This window comes from Brassica napus, chromosome C6 (assembly GCF_020379485.1).
Source record: "Brassica napus cultivar Da-Ae chromosome C6, Da-Ae, whole genome shotgun sequence".
Lineage (NCBI taxonomy): Eukaryota > Viridiplantae > Streptophyta > Magnoliopsida > Brassicales > Brassicaceae > Brassica > Brassica napus.
In genome coordinates, this window is record NC_063449.1 from 35862970 (window position 1) to 35879317 (window position 16348).

At 36.7% G+C, this 16348-nt stretch overlaps 1 long non-coding RNA gene and 1 pseudogene across 1 annotated transcript; one reads left to right on the top strand and one right to left on the bottom strand.

Moving 5' to 3' along the window:
• Positions 1–10310: 10310 nt before the first annotated feature.
• Positions 10311–12289, bottom strand: LOC106401537 (annotated as a pseudogene).
• Positions 12290–13161: 872 nt separating this feature from the next.
• Positions 13162–15936, top strand: LOC125588600. The gene is made up of 2 exons (XR_007324714.1): positions 13162–15392; positions 15497–15936. It is a non-coding gene; the product is annotated as an uncharacterized LOC125588600 (long non-coding RNA).
• The last annotated feature ends 412 nt before the right edge of the window (positions 15937–16348 follow it).

Below are 16348 nucleotides of genomic sequence, written 5' to 3' on the forward strand. Positions count from 1 at the left end.
GGACTTTCTTCACATACTCCTCTTGTGATAGCTTAAGACCTTCCTTGCTCCTACTGATTCTCATCCCTAGAATCTGTCTTGCTTCTCCAAGGTCTTTCATCGCAAACTCTTCTGAGAGTTTCGTCTTCAAGCTATTGATCTCGTGCAAGTCTGCTCCTACTATCAGCATGTCATCGACATATAGGAGCAATATCAAGTAGGACTCTTCAAGCGTCTTGAAGTAACAACAGTGGTCAGCTTCACACCTCAAGAAACCAACGCCTTTAATAAAGCTGTCGAACCGTTTATACCACTGTCTTGGAGCTTGTTTTAAGCCGTACAAACTCCTTTTCAGCTTGCAAACAAGGCTTTCCTTCCCTTTGATCTCAAAGCCTTCGGGTTGCTTCATATAAATTTCCTCATCCAAATCACCGTGAAGAAATGCCGTCTTCACATCCATCTGTTGAAGATGCAGATCTTCTTGTGCTACCAGCCCAAGAACCGTTCTGATGGTCACCATCTTGACTACAGGAGAGAAGATTTCAGTGTAGTCAACGCCTTCTTTTTGTTGGAATCCCTTCACAACAAGCCTCGCTTTATAGCGCTTACTTCCATCAGGTTCTTCTTTTATTCGGTAGACCCACTTGTTATGCAATGCCTTTTTCTCCTTAGGCAAATCTGCTAACTCCCACGTGTGATTGGATAACAACGAGTCCATCTCGTCGTTCATTGCAAGCTCCCACTTGATCGACTCATCAACTTGCATAGCTTCCTCATAACATTCAGGCTCGCCTCTGTCTGTGAGCAGAATGTAGTTGAGCGATGGAGAAAATCTTACTGGCTTTCTGATGATTCTGCTTGACCGTCGTAACTCCGTGACTGGTGTATATGGGACCACTTCTGAATCATCACTTTCTTCAGCCTCACCACTCTCGTCTTGAGAGATTTCTTCTTCTGCTGTTGCGGTATCCTGTGGCAACTCCGGTGTCAGGATATCTTCTAAGTCAACAGCTCCAGGCTCTTTCTTCTCCGAGCCTTCTCTTAGCTTATCCTTGTACAACATTTCTTCGTTGAACACAACATTCTTGCTGCGGATGATCTTTCGATTTTCATCATCCCAAAACCGGTAACCAAACTCCGCGTTACCATAACCGATGAAGTAACACTTCTTAGACTTCGAGTCGAGTTTACTTCTTGCAGCATCATCAATATGAACATAAGCTAAGCATCCGAACACCTTTAGATAAGAAAGATTTACTTTCTTTCCGCTCCAAACTTCTTCAGGGATCTTAAATCCCAACGGTACAGACGGTCCTCTGTTTATTAAGAAGGCTGCGGTATTGATTGCATCTGCCCAAAACGTCTTTGGCAATCCACAGTGCAATCTCATGCTCCTTGCACGCTCATTCAAGGTTCGGTTCATCCTTTCCGCTATTCCATTCTGTTGAGGCGTTCCAGGAATAGTCTTCTCCATTTTGATCCCATTATCAGCGCAATATCTCTTGAACTCGCCGCTGATGTACTCACCACCATTATCAGACCTTAGACACTTCAACTTGAGATTCGTCTCAATCTCAACCATGGCTTTCCAAATTTTGAAAACCGAAAACACTTCATGCTTGTTTTTCATGAAGTAAACCCACACTTTTCTTGTGGAGTCATCGATAAAGGTCACATAGTAGTACGAACCTCCCAGCGATGCAACAGGAGCGGGTCCCCACACGTCAGTGTGCACCAGCTCTAACTTCTCAGATTTTGGCTCTCTTCCTCCTTTAGAGAAACTAACTCGTTTCTGCTTCCCAAGGATGCAGCTTTCACACATCTGATGATCCACCGTCTTCAGATCCGGAAGAGCGCCATTTTCCACCATGAGTTTCATCCCTTTCTCACTCATGTGTCCCAACCTACAATGCCACAACTTGGTCTGTTTGGCATTCCCGACAACAGCAACAGTGTCTTGATAACTCGTCGTCATATAAAGAGTGCCTCTTTTATGACCTCTAGCCACCACCATGGAACCTTTTCTGACCTTCCAGGCTCTACCACCAAAGTTAACATCGTGCCCCGTATCATCAAGTTGACCTACTGAGATCAGATTTCGCATCAACTTTGGCACATGTCTGACCTTCGTAATCTTCCACACACGTCCGTCTGACATCTTCAGGTTGATATCTCCAATACCAACTATGTCTAAAGGTAATCCATCAGCAAGATATACCTTTCCGTAATTTCCCGCAACATAATTCTCCATAATGTTATGGTGCGGTGTGGTGTGGAATGACGCTCCAGAGTCAAGAACCCATGAATCGACTGGGCTATCAACATAGGATATTGACGCTTTGGTGGTACTTGTAGCTGCATCACGAGCTTCAATTTTCCTCGGGGAATCAACAGACACTACCAATGCATCAGCGATTTCACGTGTCACTGCATTGGCTCCGCCTCTTGTGTTGTCTTCCTTCTTCGGTGGTGCTCGGCAATTCTTCTTGATGTGACCTGTCTTTCCACAATTCCAGCACTCTGCAGGCTGTCTGAATTTGGATTGACCCCGTCCATTCCTTGACTTCGATCTGCCATTACTTCGGTTATTTCTATCTGGGTTTCTCCCTCTGTTTTCCACGTTGAAAGCAGAGCTCGTTGATGCTTCCCCAGAGTCTATCCTTCGAACTTCCTCAGCAAGGATACGATCTCTAACATCATTGAATTTGAGCTTTTGAGTACCCACAGAATTACTAACCGCTGCCCTCATTGGCTCCCAACTATTTGGCAGAGATGCCAACAAAATCAGTGCTCGCACTTCATCTTCAAACTCGATTTCAACCGATGACAGTTGGTTGACAATCGTGTTGAACTCGTTCACATGTGCGGCAACCAGGCCACCTTCTTCCATCTTCAAATGAAAGAGTTTCTTCATGAGAAACACCTTATTGTTTGCCGAAGGTTTCTCATACATATCAGAGAGAACTTTCATGAGCCCTTCTGTGGTCTTCTCCTTTGCAACGTTGTGAGCAACGTTTTTCGACAGTGTTAACCTTGTAACACCCAGAACTTGTCTGTCAAGGAGCTCCCACTCAGCCTGATCCATCTTCTCAGGCTTCTTGCTCAGCGGTTGATGAAGCTTCTTTCCGTACAAATAATCTTCGATTTGCATTCTCCAGAATGCATAATCTGTACCGTCAAATTTCCCGATACTGTGCGCCAAACCATCTTCGCCTCCCATCGTTTCTGGAACCACCGTGTATTAGAACACCTCCGTCGACAAACCGATGTTACCGACAAAATTCACTATTCACGAAGTACTGTTCACGTGAATAGTAACTCCACAAAAAATTTGACCGATCACCGTAACTCAGGCTCTGATACCAGTTGTTAGGAAATACGCGGTCAAATTTTGCGGAAAGCCAGAATTTATGGGATCGAAAAGAGGGCACACACACCAAATTGTTAACGGAGTTCGGCCAATGATGCCTACGTCTCCGGACCTGCTACAGATCTTTTATTATTAACCAGGGAATTTTTACAAGCTCACAACTCACACCCCGATCCCAAATACACTCAGAAATTACTAGTAATTTCTTAAAGAAGATTTTTGTGAGAAAAAAAGTTTTTTTTTTTTCTTCTTCTTTTTTCTTCTCCTCTCCTCTCTCGTTCTTTCTCTCTGTTTTCTTGTTTTGGGATGATTTTCCTCTTCACCTCAGCTCTCCTTTTATAAGCATGAAGAAGGTGTTTGGTGGCTCACAATCTTTGACAAAACCAACGTCAACAATTTCAGCTCACCGTCCATGCCGTCACCGTCCATGCCGACCAACACGTAAAACGTGTTTTAACAATGATCCCAAAACTTATAGAAACCATATTAAAAGTTGTTAAAAATGATAATAGAATAACTATAGATAATTTGAACTTATAGAGAATTTGAGCTTATAGATAATTTTTTAGTTTTAAAAAATAAAACTTGTATATAATTTGAACTTATAGATTAAAAAAATAAAACTTGTTGATAATTTGAACTTATATATTTAAAAAATAAAACTTGTAGATAATTTGAACTTATAGTTTTAAAAAAATAACTTATAGATAATTTGAACTTATAGAGAATTTGAACTTATAGTTTTTAAAAAATATTATTTTTTGAAGCACGATACCTAAATATGTCATCATCTTCATCCGATGAATTCTAATAAAGATTGGACGAAATTTTCGACGAATACTTCGAAGATACATTCAACAACATAGTGGAGGCCCAAACCATTAAGCAAAGGAAACATGCTTATATAGAACGAAACCGTGAAGTAGGACACGACCGCTTATGGAATGACTACTTCAGCGCAGATTCGACATTCTCGTCACATCTATTCAGACGCCGTTTCCTCATGAATAAGGAATTACTCTTGCGTATTGTCCATGGCCTATCAGAGTGCATTCCATTCTTTCAGCAAAGAAGAGATGCAACTGGGAGGTTTGGTCATTCTCCACTACAAAAATGTACGGCAGCAATTCGTCTACTTGCTTATGGTTCTGCGGCTGACACGGTTGACGAATATCTCCGACTTGCTGAGGCCACTGCACTTTCGTGTTTACATAATTTCACTGACGGAATAATACAGTTATTCGGAGATGAGTATCTACGACGACCCACATCGGAGGATCTTCAACGACTGCTCGATATTGGAGAGAAACAAGGGTTTCCTGGGATGGTCGGGAGCATTGACTGTATGCATTGGGAATGGAAAAATTTCTCAACCGTTTGGAAAGGACAGTACGCACGTGGATCAGGAAAACCGACAATTGTCTTAGAGGCTGTAGCTTCACACGATCTTTGGATATGGCACGCTTTTTTTGGTCCTCCAGGTACCTTAGAAAATATTAATGTCCTCGACCGGTCTCATGTTTTTAATGACATTTTAGAAGGTCGAGCTCCCAGGGTAAAGTATGTGGTCAACGACACACGTATAAGTTGGCGTACTACCTCACAGACGGTATATATCCAAAATGGTAAACATTTATCCAATCTATCACACTCCCTCAATGTCCTAAACAAGAGTTATTTGCTAAAGTTCAAGAAGCAACCCGAAAAGATGTGGAGCGGGCTTTTGGAGTATTGCAAGCTCGATTTGCGATTGTAAGAAACCCGGCTCTTTCTTTGGACAAAGAAAAGATATGGAAGATTATGAGAGCATGTATCATACTACACAATATGATAGTCGAAAATGAGCGGGATGGATACACTCGTTATGATATATCTGAATTTGAAGAAGGAGACATCACCAGAAGTTCACAGGTGGAAACCGACAGGCCTACAAATCTCAATAATATGTTTGGCATTCGGAATGATGTTCGGGATATGCGTATACATCAACATTTGAAAAATGATTTTAATTGAGTATATTTGGAACAAATTTGGTGATGAAGATTAATAATTATTGTATCATTATGTTTAATTATTGTATCTTTATATTTAATCATACAATAAATAAAAATTAAATTTCACTTTTAAGAAAAAAATTATTTTTTTATTCCTAAGGACTACAAATTGGAGAACACCATTGGACACACTATTTTGACTAGAGTCTTTAACTATTCAAACAAAAAACAAAAAAAAGGAAAAATTAGGAATATAGGACACTAACAACTTTGATTTGTCACAATAAGATTTTGTGTAAGTTTTTTGTCCTATTAAGATTTTAATTAATGTTAATACGATTATACACTTAGATTATTGAAATTTTAATTTAATTAAAATATAGAATGTTTATTAATTAGATTTATTTATAACTGTTTTTACATTAGAGATAGAAAGAAAAATTAAAAGCATTATCAGTTACGTAATTGTGTATGTTTCATTCTTTCTTCTTCCATAATTCAAGGCACGACATTTTTTCACAAATACCTTTATGAGGTTTATGCTCTCATCTTCTTCTTTATCTTCTCATATTATTGTCTCCATCTTTACTTGATATCCTTCTTAGCCTCTTTGATTTCGCATTGTGTCATGTGAAGATGGTTTATAGCATCTTCGATTTTGTTTCGTATTTTATTTTATGGGTGATTTTCTTTTGTTCTTGATTAGATCCTTTGTTAAAGGCGGCCATTAAATCGGAGTAACGAAAATTATTCACGTTTTTAAGTTTTGAAAGCTTGAAATTGGAAGATACATGCTAAATCTACAAATTTAAACCATACCCAGCAAAAAAAATGCAAAAATAATGGACGAAATCAATCAAAGAAAGCATGACGGCTCTGTAAAAATATCTCTGTAACCCTAAAAACTGTTGAGGAAGATGATGACTTATTTACGGTTATGCTATTAATGAAAATAAACACTAAAAAGAGCATAATGCACTTCTTGAGGAATGAACCTGACAACCAGGCAACATAAACATACCCAATTCCCACAAGGCCGCTTCAATAAATGATGTTCTCTATACAAATCATTAAGTAATATAAACAATTTTCTGAAAATTGAAAAACAGTTTTTAAAATTAATCCACGATTAATCGGTATTTAGTAAGGATATTTAAAAAATATGGAACTTCCATATTTTTGGTTTAGACTAAATTTATTAAAGATATTAAATAAAATATTCTTTGAGAGATTTAAGATAGATTTAGTTTAGATTCAGGAAACATCTTCAACTGTATATGGAAGTTTCCATATTTTACGGATTTACCTAGAATATGTATATTACCTACGCAGAACAAAATATAATAGGCGAGAAACATATTCTTCTTTAAGGCGTCATATAAGGTAAAGGGTAGAACATGTTATGGCATGTAATGTAGCCGAGCTATATCATTGAGTTGTAGCTATACGGCGTTATCAAGTTGTAGGTAGACTGAAGACATCTTTCTTGATTATAACATAACCAATTCTAGTTTTGTTAGAATATACAAGAAATATTAGTTTACGTTATATATCCTTGATATATCTATGTTTAAAACTTAGAATCGAATTTATAGACTAAGTAGATTACTAGAATGTGTATTCTAACTATATGTAGAAGATAAAGTAAAATATGATTCTAGTTTAAAAAAATAAAAATTAAACATATATGTTGTCATACTTATGTTAGTTTTCATATTTTCTTACATTTTTAAAATTTAGTTTACTATTTTTTCCATAACAGAAGGGTAAAACATGTCCAGAATTGCCAAAAATATCAGAGGTCCTAGTTCAAAGCGTCCCTTTTTTCCAATTCTCCCAAAAAAAAAACTATAATACACCTAAGGACTCCAAGAAGGAGTCCACTATTGTGGATGCTCTAACAACCCATAATGGGGTACTTAATTTTTTTTTTCCGGATTAAAAAAATTAAAAAATTAAAAAACAGACCAATCGCGGACCGTCATGTGTCAGTGGGGCCCGTGAACAGTGCAAGCAGTGTTTAAATAGGCTGCAGAAGAGCTGGTGCTTAAAATTTTGTGGATCCCACCCTTGAGATCCACCCACTATTATATTATTTTTTGTTAAACACCCCCCTATAATCACTTGGGTTAATGGTGCTCATGTTTATTGGTAAAACCCACTTAAGGGCTCTTAGTGATTTTTTTAGTATTTAAGTGAAGTTAAGCTACTTTGTTAAGAGATCCTTAATGTTAGTGGTTTATTATCTTAATTAGGGATTCTAAAAAAAACATTATTAAACATAATTTTATTTAAAAGAAACAAAGTTAAGCATATTATTTGAAACATAAATTTTAAAATAAAAACATTAAAACATAAAAACATAAAACAAAGATTACTTAAAACGATTATAATTTGAAAGAGGCATCGAAGCTTAATTGTTGTCTTGATCACGTCCAAATTACGCCATATATGTTCAACCAAATCAACTTTCAGTTGTTGATGTGCTTGTCTATCACGAGTTCTTCTTCGAACACTCATCTGATTGGCGATATTTGTTGGGATATCTGTCGAATAGGTGAGATCGACATGTGAACTTCTGCTGCCTTCTCCTTGTTGGAAATCTGAAACATCATATTGAGTGTATTCATCTCGTTCGTCTTCTACTATCATATTATGGAGTATGATACACGTTCTTATAATCTTCTCAATCTTGACTTTATCCCAAGAAAGTGCCGGATTTTTAACAATGGCAAATCGAGCTTGTAAGACTCCGAAAGCACGCTCGACATCTTTTCGGGCAGCTTCTTGACGTTGAGAAAATAAAACTGCTTTCGGCCCTTGTGAAGTTGTAATAGATTGGATAAAAGTTTCTCATTTCAGATAAATACCATCGGTGAGATAGTAAGCCAAATTATACTCGCTTCCGTTGAACGAGAAATTCATTTGCGGAGCTCGACCATTTATTATGTCATCAAAAACAGGTGAGCGATCAAGAACATTAATATCATTTAAGGTACCTGGAGGTCCAAAAAACGCATGTCATATCTAGAGATCATATGAAGCAACTGCCTCTAAAATAATTGTGGTTTTGCCCGAACCACGAGAATATTGCCCTTTCCAAGCGGTGGGACAATTCCTCCACTCCCAATGCATACAATCGATGCTTCCTATCATTCCGGGATAATTCTTCCACTCTCAACCTTCATCTTGCATCTTGATCATTCAATCCAAAGACACAAAGACATGAAATATCAAAACAAATTAAGGTTCTTTGCATAGAGATTCATGTTAAGACAAAATTTAAGACATCATTAATCGATATATTCAACCATAATTCACAAGACTTTGCTTTAACCAATTAAAGACACCTAAGACATGATTTTTATCAAATTCAACCGAGGAAAGTGATGGCTTTTACCTTGATGCACAACCGGAACCATCAGTGTCGAGTTTCTTCATCGTCCCTTAACCCCTTCATCATGCCTCTTCATCTATCAATCTAAAGACAGGAAGACAGGAAATATCAAAACAAATTAACATTCAAACATAGAGATTCAAATTAAGACACAATTTGAGACATGCATAATCGAAATCTTCAAACATATATACATATCAACGCAGCTTTACCTTTCGATTCGGCGGAGCAGTCGATTGAGATTCACCGTTTGGTCTTCGCCTCAGAGAACCACCAAGATAGAGAGGTCGTCGGTTTCCTGGGTGGAGGAAAGCACCGGAAAGAGACCCGCCGTCTTTCTTCGTCCACGAGAGCCACCGACAGAGACGTCACCGCCGATACGATGAGAAATCGTCTTCTCGCCTTCGGAGAGAATTGAGACCGAGAGAAAGAGAAACAGACGTAATAAATGAGACGGACCAAGGTCTCCACCTCTCCTCTGCCAAATTGAAGCGTGACACGTGCCCCTAAGGGACTGTGTCTTAATGTTCTTAGTTAAGAGACGCGTTTTCTGATTTTTATTTTTGGTTTAATTCTTTTAATCACATTTAATCAAAGATATGCTGTTAAGATACAACAATAAACATGTTCTAAGCCCTTGATTTTTCTCTCTTCTTGAAGAGACCTCCACATTTCTAACTCTAAATCTTGTCACGTAGTTGACAAAAAAAAAATCTTGCCACGTATTCTCATTTTTTTTTGTTTCCATCTCTCAATTTGGGTCAGAAAATTGGGCTTTTCTTTCTTTCGTTGGCCCACAACAATATAGTTTTTCCCACAAATTAACTTTCATTAAAATTGATGAACAAAACATGGAATTAAACAAGATGAAGTAAAAGACCGAGTCGTGGTAACTCGTTTTGCTAGTTCATGCGCAACAGCATTCTCTTTCCGGTTGTGTACTTAAGACGAGACGACTTTTCATTGGAATGCGTAGAGTAACCAGATGTTGAAGCTTTAAGTTGACTATTACGAGTGGAATTTCCCACATACATTTTCAAGCCAAGATATACGCCATATCAACTACCAACAAAAGGGTCTATAACAAAACAACTAAACAGAAAATTACAAAACGGATCTTCTTACCTTACCAATTCAGTACAACACACGAACAAGAACACATGCTTCACACATGGTTAACAGAGAGACTGCAAGAGATGGGCTTAATGAGCAACTAGGGTGACTCTAATGTGTGAAGGGAAGAAGATATGTCCAGTGACCAATCCACAAATTACACCAGGTCCATAGGCTATTGCAGCTGCTATGCTATTTTCATGTATACGTTTTTTTTCTTACCAGTTGCTGAATCTTTCATAAAATAAAGCTGAGTTATTTGTTAAACGTTAAAATCTCTCCAATACCTTTGGAGGATTCACATGAGTAACTTATGTGATCCTAAAAATTAATATCCACCTTACTGCTGCTTGTAAAGGATGCAGAGCTTATTACAAATTTAGATTCGCTGCTCTTCGCTTTTGGATCCAGTTTATATTCTTTTGCGGCTGTTACGCTATTTTTCATGCACAATATATATTTTATAAGATGTAAGGTTAATAGAGTCTGATCGCTCTTAAAGAAGGTAAAGTAGCTTGATAACATCTGGGTAGAATCTAAGAAACTTGAAGCCATGCCCCACACACACAAAAACCAAAAAAAAAAAAACAAAAAGCTAAAATAGTCTTACACTGGATTACTACTCCTATATAAGTTGGATTCATTCTTCATCTTGTCCACGGTATACAAGTTGTGGCTCAACCAGTGACAATGATGCACCTTCTAGACCTTCTTGGAATCTTTTTGATTTTCTTAATGATGTCATATCCGAAACTCCCGCTTAAAGTCAGTTTCTTCAGGGCAGCGCAATTCCTCAGAAAATATATTGCTAATTTCATCTGGCTTGATGGTCTTGTTGTGCCTTGTGTCGCAAGCTCAACATACTTGAGAGATGATACGAAACACGGCGGCACAGAGGAGAGTTTGATTGGGCATTCCTCTTTATCAAACTCAAATCCCTAAACAAAGAGATAGTTAAGTTTTATGTGATATGCAAATTTTTAGATACAAGAATAATAAGACTCACCAGAATGAGTGTGTGTAGGTTCGGGCAGCAACCAAGAAAGGTTGGCAACAACTCCCAAAAAGATTCAAGGAAAGAAGCATATAACCAAGACAGGTTAGAGAACTGAGGTAACATTTCCAATTTTGAGTAATCATTGATGACCTGTGTTACAGTTGTAAAATGTAATGATAATCATGCATTTTTTCTATTAGGTATATACTGTTGTTATTGAATCAACAACAACATGAGTGTGCGTACCTGTAGAGTAACAGAAGAGATCTCCATGCGGGAGACTGTGAATATCCTGGTGAGGATATTACGGATCATAGTCCTCTTGGAATTAGAATCATCATCATCATCATCTAGGTCCAATGCATAACCATCCTTCCCCTCAAAGTTAACATCGATGTTCACCGACGCATAGGGAGCAATACTGTGAATGATGATGCTTCCAGATAAGTGATCACAGAGACTCATATGCTCAAGCCTCGGAGCATCAATTTCCACAACATGATCGTCCCCCAAGAGACAATCTTGGTCATCCTCAATCCCTAGAGTGAGAGTTTTCAAAGACAATCTTGGTCATCCTCAAGACTCGGAGCATCAATCCGCATGATTCCAAGAAGCTCAAAGGGATCCCTGATTACGGTTAGCTTTTCGAGAACAGGGCAGCTAGCTAGCTACGAGCATATCGAGGTTGGATTCGTCCTTGAGCAGCGATTCGTCGTACGTTACTCCATCTAAACACAAAACCTTGAGACAAGGCAGGGAAACAGCAGACGCTAGTTCAAAGCCGCACAAGGCCACGTGGTAGAGACTTAGGCTGACCAAACTAGTTCGTTATCATCTGAGTTAACCTGAAAATCTAGATGCCGAACTCTGCGCCTGACTAAAGCATCTATCCACGACTTCAAAACACTATCATCATCGAGATCCTCGTAAGAACACATCAACTTGAATCTATCCAAGGCTAGGTTTTTGTCAGATTCGAGAAATCTATCGACGAACTCCATGAAACTAGAAACATCATTATCGAATTGGACCGAGTCCAAATCGAAAACAGGGACCTGTAACCAGATATTCCTCCAACGTTTCGACAAGAGACTGCTTCGAACTGAATCTTTTGTCGGGAGAAAAGAGAGTATGTGACAAAGCAATGGATCTGGTAAATCATTTATCCCTGACTTGCTTCTTCTTCTTCTTCTTTCCTCTGAGCTGACTTGCTTCTCTTTCCCGAACCTTTTCTCCATTTCCTCTAAACCCTAAATTTCACAAGACCTTGGTTTTTCTCAGCCCTGGACTTCGGATATTAGCATTGGGTACGGGTAAAATCCATTTGGTCCGGGTCTTTGGATAAATGAATCATCTATCCAATAGCTACTTGGTAAATTTCTGTTCGGATTTCGGATCGGATACCCATTTATAATGTAAATTATATACATATTTACTAAATAAAATAACTTACATGTAAATGGAAGTGGTTCAGTGGTTTCATATATTATACTAGGGTCGGATCCGCCCTACGGACGGGTATGCAAATAAACAAAACAATATAAATATATTTTAAATTTTAATTAATTTTCAGTTTATTTTAATTTATAATTTTCACTATTTTTACAACAAATTTTACTATTTCTTCTCTTTTATAAATTATATATTTTTTACTTTAATAAAACAATTTATAAAAAGTATAAGTAAACTATATCTCTTATTCCAACATAAATTTCATAAGGAAGCAAATAAAAAAAACTTTTAAGAGTGTTGTATGAGTTAATACACTAAAATTTCTATGAATTTTTTTTTTGTAACACCTCTATGAAAAATATTACTATTTACTATATCATTTGTTAAACTATAAACATAAAACAATATATTGCAATATAATTATAGTTGAAATATAGTCATGGATTAATACTCAGTGTAAAAAGATAATTAAGATATTCTCAATAGATATGCACAACTTATTTAATTTCTTTTAAATTTTGTTTTGTTTTACAATTGCTATCTTTTCAAAATACCAATCAGGTTATTACATTGTTATTAAAAGTAAAATTTTATATACTTTCTAACTTAATCTTTTATTTTTATATTTCGTTTACAATATCAAGCACTAATGTATCAGTTATAGGATTTATGTGAATTTTGAGTCCAACATTATGATCCAAAAACATTATTTTTTTTCCAGTAAAAACATTATGCAATCTTGTATTAATATCACAAATTAAAAATATAAATTTTATTTTTTATAACATCTATGTTTATTATTACTATGCAATCGAGAGTACATATGATCTTCATGAAGAAGATTAGTGATATATTGTATTACATGTTAATGAAATTTAAAAGAATTGTCTAAAGGCCTAGCTTACCAAGCTTACTTGCGTCAGAAGGTAATGCGTATACTAACAATGTGTATGCTTAGACAGTCCCTGTCCCATTAGTGTACAATATTGCCATCGTTTACTTTAAAGTTCAGAACCAAAGACATAATCACTTTTATTAAACCAAATGAATTTCTCAGCTAGCTTGCACATAATCAAAATAGAAATTATGCAAGAAGCATCGAAAATGAAAACAAAAATTGTATTTGTTTGAATGCTTCCAATCAAATGATTCTTAAGCGATATTAGGGATTGAAACTGAGGATGACAAAATATTATAAAGAGCCTTCTTAGATCTGTAGTAAAGCAAATGCTAATTGTATATCAAATCGTTAAGACAGCTAACCTTTTTAGGTGTAGATACACTCTTGTCAGATCATGCTTGATGTCGGTCTATGGAGTTAAGTCGGCTGTTTAAAGGATGAACCAAACCATCGCGACGGTTCAGATTTAAGAACCGTAGACAAAACGGCGCCATGGAAGCCACAGACAGAGCTTTTAATTGATGACTTGTCCAACTCTTCATCACGAAACTCCATTGTTGCTGTAGGACTTCAAAGATCGATGAGGCAGATGAACCCTAATTTAAGTTTCGATTAGATGATGATGTTCTCCTTCCTCGTCCTCTGATGATGAGTAGATGGTTCTCATTGTAACAAACACAACCTTTTTATAGTCTCAGTCCCACCGCTTTACATGAGGGAAGCTCGCATTCAAGTTATGTCGTGGGTGAAGGATTTAAGAAGGATTTTAAGAGGATGAATCTGTAACTGATAGCTCTTGGGTTTGTTAGAATGATGAAAGAACACTACCAGATTTCAGGTTGTGTCTTCATCGAGAACGCGGAGATGAACCTGGTTCTACCCTAATATTAAAATGCTGCGTAATGCCGCTTTACATTAAGAGATATTCGAGAGGGGCTGGGTCAATCGTGCAAATTTAAGGCCCGATCAGAAGACGAAGCCGAACTGTATGCAGAGTAACTTAAATAAAACGATGCGGATTGATTACCTGACACGTGTCACGACCAGAATACTCGACTTATTGACATGGCGCTGACGTGTCTCTCTCAGGAGTGAGACCAACATTTTTTTTTATATATATAGATTTCCTAATAATGAATTTTGTAACACGCTGATTAGATACCTAAATTTGTTAAACTTATAAAATTGATCTATAATTGATTTTTTTTATCTTTTTCATTTGTTTCAAGAAAGAGATTAACTATCATTTGTATTTTTCTAATGACTTTAACATATATATTTTCACATTAATTGATGTGATTGTAAGAATTTTAAAAATAATTGTACTTTTAGCATAATATTTCCATTAGAATAGTTTAGTTGGTTTAAGTTTTACTTCGTAGTTTTGGTTTTGGTATCTTATAAGAAATTGTAAAACATTATTTTTTAAAAAAACCAACACATTTAAGTTTCGCCAGTTATTTATTTTAAGCTAAAGTTTAATTCGATGGCTAGATAATTCAAAATAAGTCTCATGTGCAAATAAAGAAACACAAACAATGTACAAAGAACCTCAGAGAATGATGTGAGAATATTTATGAGAAAACTTCCAATATTTTTTTTTGTTTTTTACATGTGTTCCAGGAAGTCTTCCAAATCGTGTCTATTATTCTCACCTAAAATTTTAAGAAATTTTTTTCTTTTCGCTTAAATATTATTTTGTTAAAAAAAATTAAAATAATAAATTTAAAATTTTACATAATAATAATTACTTTTTAAAAACTAAAACTGAAAATCTAAAAAATAAATCATGAATCCTAGTTCTTTTGAAAAAAAAAAAAAGAAACACTAGTTCTTTCAACTTATTCCCTCTCAGCCGTCACACAAACTCATCTCAGATATCTTGCCACGCCAGATCTCTCTCTCCCGTGCCTCTCTCTCTAACACCAGAGCTCTCTATCTCTAGCCGGACCTCTCTCACGCTCCCTCCTCTCTCTTGCTCGCCTTCAGGTCTCTTCTCTAGCCGGATTCTCTCTCTCTTGTGGCTCTCTCTCGCCGGACCTCCCGCACAGTTATCTCTCTCTCTATGTCTGTGTGTGTGTGTCAGTTTTGAATCAGATTTGTTTTTGATGTTGGTGGAGGAGGATGGAGAAGAAGCTTGACGGAGGAGGCTCCTCGCCGTGACTTTTCTTTCCGTCCCAAAAACCTCAGTAAGTGTTGGATAGTGATCAGATGTTCATTGTTGCTTACTAAAACAGTTCGTTACAGTCTCACAAACTTTTTAACTTTTGATGTTGTTTGTTATATGTTGCAGATTGAAGCATCTCGTGGCTATTGTTCAGGAGATAAACTATAGACTTTCAAAGGTTGAAACTTTGATAGAGAGGATGGAGAAGAAGCTTGACGGAAGAGGATGGAGAAGAAGCGGCCGGCTGTGGAGGCTTCCGCGGGAAGGACGGCGGCGAGCAGACAGCGGTAATCTTTCCTCAGCCTCGTCCGCTGTTCATATTCGAGGTAGTGTTTTTTTTGGGTTTTGTTTCTTTTGTTTCGGTGAGTTTTCATTTGTTTATGCTGAGATTTGTATTAATTTCCATAGTTTTGTGATTTTTTTTGTTTTTGTTTTGATGAATCTTCATTTGGGGTTTTAAATGTTTATGCAAAAAGAAACTTTTATGATTTGAGAGATTCGGGGTTTGATCTCTTTATGTTGTGATTGTGACATCTCAGACTAAGTAAAAGATGGTGTGGTGGACCTATGCGCTGGCACAATCGAATAAACAAAAGGCCAGTTCAAAAACAAAGCATTAAATGAAATGCTGCGTTTTGGCAATACGGACACGTGTCGACACCACATGATTGGACTTTGTGACCTGGATGCTGAGGTGGCGCAACAGGAGAAAGACAAGCATTTTTTTATATAGATACTAGGGGTTGGCCCGCCCTACGGGCGGATGAGTTTACACTAAAACTATTTTATAATAAAATATATTTTAATTTTATAAAACATTTGGAAATTTACTCTATATTGAAAATAATAAAGATAATTTATTTTTATTCTAAGATCAAATTGTAAATTTTATTAAATTTGTTGGTTTGAGTTAAAAAAAAAACGCTAACATAAGTTACAAAAAAGACCACTAATATTATTTTTTGTCGGAAAACACAA